The following is a 6,497-nucleotide window of genomic DNA, read 5'->3' on the forward strand; positions in this document are numbered from 1 at the left end:
GATTGAACTTTTATAAGTAGAGGTGAAAGTTCAGTTTAAATCAACCCAGTCACCCCTAAAAAACTGAACTTTAAAAAAGCAAAAATTGAATCGAACCAAATAGGCATGAAGAATCAAATCCAATAATATAATTGAGTTTTATTCATAGAAAAGTGAACCGAACTTATCCATAAAAACATAATTTTTTACCATTTCAAAGAAAACCCAATTTAGCTGGAACTCAAACCGAATCGATCCAAAATAATACAGGTTCAATTTGATTTTTCAGTTTGGTTATCCGGTTTTAAAGGCATATAAAAATGAGGTTGTAAACCATTAAATCTTAAAATTATATTAAAATAACTTACAATTATTTTTAATATATTATTCATATAATTATTAAACTAATAACTTATAAATTTATGTTTATAATAAATCGAATTTATTAATACTTAAATCTTACATTAAATTTGAAAAGGGTACAAAATTAATTTTTATGAAATTGGTTGTTGGTTTTTGCTTTTATTTGTTTATTAGGGGGAAAAAAAAAACACTATACAAATAGAACTTTGATAGGGTCTCACTTGCACTTTATTGACAAAATGGCAATTGGAATTTCCACATTTGGACTCATTGGTGAGGGTATCAAAAGGAAAAGGACAGGGGGAAATGAGAAGGTAACAAAATTACTTATAACAGAAAATATTTTATAAAATAATAATATAATATATTAGGAATTGGTCAAAACATTGGAAGGGATGATTCCATGGCCATTCTGAATCACATCCAGCTGTCACATTGTTGCTTTTTTAGAAATATTAATTCTTTTATGAATTGATTAAAATAATTAGAAATTTAAATAAAAATTAGAATCTTTTTTTGATTAATATGATACTATTAAGGATAGATATCCTTAATTGGAATATATTGTTGAAATATATAGTGATTGTGATGGAGGTTACAACGCCAACACACTCCATAGGGTTTTTATGTGCTAATTTTAATCTTTTTCCCCTAAAAGGAAAATTGCAACTTATTTGCGTAGGTGACAAAAATGGGTATTCTTGATTGAAATTTATATATTAATAACATATCTGTCGAGATTAAATTTGATTTTTCTTTTTAAATTTAATACATTTAATTGCATTATATATTCATGAGTTATTTTTTAAGAATAAATTTTGAAAATTCTTACTACTATTTGTAACTTGTCAATTGTTGTTTGTCCCTTTCTTTGGTTTATGGTTATAATTTGTGGTTAGAATTCAAAAATAGTTATTGCTATTGCCACATCTTAACATACAATAATAAAATGTATTAAAATAATAAAATTAGACTCATAAATAACTAACTAGCTGGACATTATTGCGTGTAGGTGGTGCGGGATATAAGGTCTTGGGTAAGATTGATCACCATCTTCCCTCAAAATATTTTAGATTATTGTTGATTTTTATCCCAATAATGGATTAATTCACAATTTACTACACTTTAAATTTTTAAGAGCTTAACAATTGGTGCGGTGGGTGTAAAACACACCTCCAACCCTAAAAATTCCACAGTTTTTATCAATTCATATGGCTAAAAACTCCACTGAATGCCTTAACACGGAAGGTCAAGACAACACTTATGGCGAGGCCAACCAACAATCCACATTCGCCCCTTCGCCAGCTACCGATCCCCAGATAGCGGCTGCCTTGGCCCAAGCTTATTCTCAGTTCACTATCGTGTTGAAGCGCATCCCGGAGGCTCCACACCTTAGCGGCGAACCGATCCCACTTACCAGACTAACAAACCTAAATGATGAGGTGGCCGTCAATGATATGGCAAAGAATTGAAGGTACAACAAACTGTTTGAAAGTTTAAGTATAGACCTTTCCCTAACCTTCGCCAAACTTATGATGCGAGCTCACAAATACACAAAATTGGACGAAACTTATGAGGCCCGACAGCGTAGATCGCCTAAGGAAGAGAAGTATAGACACAGGACATCCCTCCCTAATAAGGAGACGATTGCCCTGAAAAAGATCGCACATCCGCTCCCACAAACCAATTACTCTGTTAGAACGCGATATTCAAGAGAGGACGATCGCAATAAGACTGAGAATTTATCTCTTTAAACAGACGACACTCAAAAATATTGTCTTGGGTAAGAGGACAGGATGATCAAATTCAGTTCTATTACTCTAAAAAGATGAAAGAAGACACATCAGTGTCTACTATTAACATACCATAATAAAATATATTAAAATAATACAACTAGACTCCGAAATAAATTCTAACTAGCAGATAATATATGATTTGTAATCTTTATCCTAACACGATTATCTTGAATCTAGTACATATACTCCTAATTTACCGTAAGAACGGATTAATTCACAATTTACTACACCTCAAATCTGAGAGCTTAACATGACATTTAATAACTTTTGCAAAAATTTAAAAAAAAAAAAAACTTTTGCAAAGGTTTCTTAAAATGCTGGTTTATGTTAGGCAAATATAAGGTTGAAAAATCATGTGAAGAAATTAGTAAATAAAAATAATACAAAAATTAACACAGTTCAGCCTTTATAATCCATGTCTACTATGAGTAATTTGTCTAGACCTGCTCTATGGGCATTTTGCTAAAATAATGATACGTGTGACGAAGGAAAAAAAAAATATGAATAATTTTTTTTTAAAAAAAAAAAATTTTATTGGTTGAGTGTATGGTGAGCTCATTGACATTATTTGGGTAAGTCTAATCCATGTTGATTAATCAAAATGATAAGATAATTTCACTATAATATAGAGATTTATAATTGACAATAAATTATTTTCTAAAATTAGAAATTCGATTAATTATATTCTGCAACCTAATATTCTAAAATCTTTCTAACATAGCTCTATCCAAACTAGAAGGAATCAAGCTAAAAAATCATGGTAAAAGTCATCTACCCTAACCAAATTAATTACTTATATCAAGTAAAAAACATTAACAATTTCAAAGATTTCTTTCCTAATTAGAATTTGAGATGACATTAACTCTAACATTTTATATATGTATTTTTTTTTCTTCGTTATTTTCAAAATTGATAACTCAATGATGTTGGTACATAGTTAGTGCAAAATTGCAAACTAAAGAATTTCATAATGCAATATATTTTAAAGAGAAATTGCTATTGAGGTTTGAAATTTTAAAATCGATATACATAGTTGTTGAATTTTAAAAAGTGATAAAAAAAATATAATATCTTATATGATTTTTGCAAAGCAAAAAATAATTATAAATCTCAAAATAAAATGGTCGCATACCGTCATAGGTTGCAAGTTGTTATGTGTATAATATGTATGGGATAATGATATATAAATTTAAATAACAAGACCTTGTCAAAATAGGTTTCATGACACACACACACACACACACACACACATATATATATATATATATATATATATATATATATATATATATATATATATTATTTTTCTTTTCTGTAATTATAAATTCTTCGAATGACATCGATTTTTAAGTAAAAAAGATTGGTAGAACATGTCATTTATGTTTTTATCATTAGGTCCAATCCAACGAGCAGTTGTCTTGTTTCTTGAAACTTTATTACTATTTTGGAAGCAAATAGGTTGATATTCACGTCATGCACTAACAATTTAATGGTCAAATTGTTTGTTTCTCACTGCTCAAAATTGATTTTTTCATGAAACACAATTTTCTTACAATATAAAAAAGAAACTAAACTTTATAGTAAAAAAAAGATATTAAATTATTTATTTGGCTTATGGTAAAATAAATAAGTTAGGTAATGCCCAGAAACTCAACCTAACTAATGTCTCCCCTCAAAAAAAAAAAAAAAAAAAAAAAGGAACAATGATGATGATTTAGTCCTCCATAAAAAGGTTAGGAGCCAACGGCGGGTTTGACTCAATGCAATTTCATGATAATCCAATATTACAAAAATGAATATGGATTTGATTTAATCATATATTTTGAACTAAATCACCTGTTTCGGACTAAAAAATTAATTCGGTTAATTAGATATAGTTATCACATCAGTAATCAAACTTTAAAAAAATTCACTAAATAGGTTAATTTGATTTTCATATCAGATCTGAATATTATTTACTTGAATTATTTTCTCATTTAGTAATCACTTTCCTAATTTGATCAAAACATAAATTATTGGTATCAAACACGAAATAATTTATACATAGAAAGAAATCATTATTTGGCAACCCTTGGAAAACAAATTTCTTACAAAAGCTGAAAAACAAAAAAAGCTGTCATGGAAATTGTTTGGTAATGAAGAAAAACTTGGGTAATGGAATAGTCTTAAGTCCCATATGGGGTGTTAAGCTCTTTATGATGTTCACACAAGGAATTGCCCAAAAGGAGGTTTATCTTCTCCTATTATATGAGCGATCCCTACCCAACTTTTGAAGCAAAAATATCCACAGGATACAACACGATTCACATGTGGTGCACGTGCAAGTCAAAGGCCCGTTACCAGCAAGTCATTCTCTTTCTGAATTTGTATGTGGGAACAAATTTAATTTAAGTGGACCAGCTGACTTTTTAATCAGTTCTTTTTGTGATTAATCCCTCTCATTACTGGTAGAAATGAAAATGACGATGAAATTGACTTAATAATCCATTTATGCATATGGTTTCATCTTAATGAAATTTTTAATTTGATTTTTTTCTAAAAAATAAGAATCTAACTTTTAACTTTAAACTAGAACAACGCTGAATTAAGATATGACATAAATTTAAAGATGTTTTTAGAGGTCTCAGGTTCAATTCTTATCTATGTAATGATTTAAATATAATTTGTATTATTCCCTTTATCGGTTGTAATGCTTTTTAACGGGCTTGATAATGGATTTTACGGCCCTTGATGAGTTGAGACTGTTATAACTACTGTAAATAGTGAAGAGTGTATAATAATTATTATATATAATAACTAATGACAAAAAAAAAAAAAAAAAAGTTGCAATCTGTTTTTTAATTTTTTTTACTTCCCTCTTCTAATTATTTGGTTAATAACTGGTTAAAGATGAATATTGAGTTGTAACCATTAAAAACAAATATAAGCCTAATAGGTAATAATTAATACTAATTAAAAAGAAATCCTAACACCCTAATACAGGATTGTAAAATTAATTGTTTGTTTTAATAGTTATTTTAGTAGCTTTTTATAAAACGCTAAAAATTACACATTATTTCATAAAACGTTATTCTAATTTCTAACAACTATTTAAAACATTATATTATCAAACAATATCAAAATTTTGACCGGTCAAAATACTAAAAATTAATTAAAAATTTATAGTTAAACACGACTATAATAGATACTTACACATAATACAGCCAACAACATGAAGTTTTTGATGGTTGGTGACAAATGCATGAGTAGAATATAAAATTCAACTAAATTTAGTAGAATGGGCAAAAATAACACGAAAAATTTAAAAAATAAAGGCAAAAATAAAATAATTTGTTCACCAAATAAGTTATGATGGCTGAAATTAGGAATCATTAAACACTATTAATAGCCAATTTTTATCCATAACAACATTAAGATTTCTTGAAGTAGATTCAAAGAATTCAGCTTTTTTTCTTCCTTCCAGAATAATTAATACTGTTGACTTTTTCTCAAAATTGGTCAACAAAATATTAATATTAATATTAATGTTAAAACTACACAAATATATTAATTTGACAAAAACCACATACTCTGCGTGCAATGGCTTAATAAATTATTTTTAAAAATACAAATATTTACTAATATGCCACTATTTCAATTCATTTAGTCTCCAATAAATAAATAAACTATAAGTAATATTCATTTGCAAAAATAACATTATCAAATCTTATTTGCCTATAATTAATAATAATTTGAAGAATAATATAAGCATATTTTAAAATAAAAATAATAATAAATTCATTTAACAAATTGGGAATTAACATGATCCTTGAATAAAAATAATTACCAAACAAAGAATTTGCGTTAAGCAGAAGATAAAAACTTTAATTTTGTCATTTACCAAACAAAATCTTGTCCAGGTCATTATGAAAAATACTATACTCAAGTCTAACTAAGCAAATAGCATTTGTCAAAAATACCCTTTTTGTTATGTTTCCAACAAACCTAACCCTCACCATTTGTCACTTTCACTTTTTAATCCCATTCGTCATCATTACCATTTACTATTTACTATTTCTGTCTTACTTTCTTTCTTTTCATTAAATGATGTCAAATGGATTGATTACATACTTCGAAGTTAACCAATGCAATTTTTGAAATTATGAAATACTAGTAATTATTTTTTATTATAATTTAGAAAATCAATTTCACATTATAACAACTCTCTACTAAATTTTATTGAATAAAAAAAAAGTTGAGGATTTATTTGGATTAATTGTTAATTTTAATGAGTGGTTGAAAATGACCAATGGCTAGATGTTAATAGTCCAAAGACTAGAGCTTTTGCTGTTGGTTTGGCTAAGAGGAGCATTAGATGTT

Source organism: Jatropha curcas, chromosome 2 (assembly GCF_041381405.1).
Source record: "Jatropha curcas cultivar XTBG-Jc1 chromosome 2, XTBG_Jcur_1.0, whole genome shotgun sequence".
Taxonomy (NCBI): Eukaryota; Viridiplantae; Streptophyta; class Magnoliopsida; order Malpighiales; family Euphorbiaceae; genus Jatropha; species Jatropha curcas.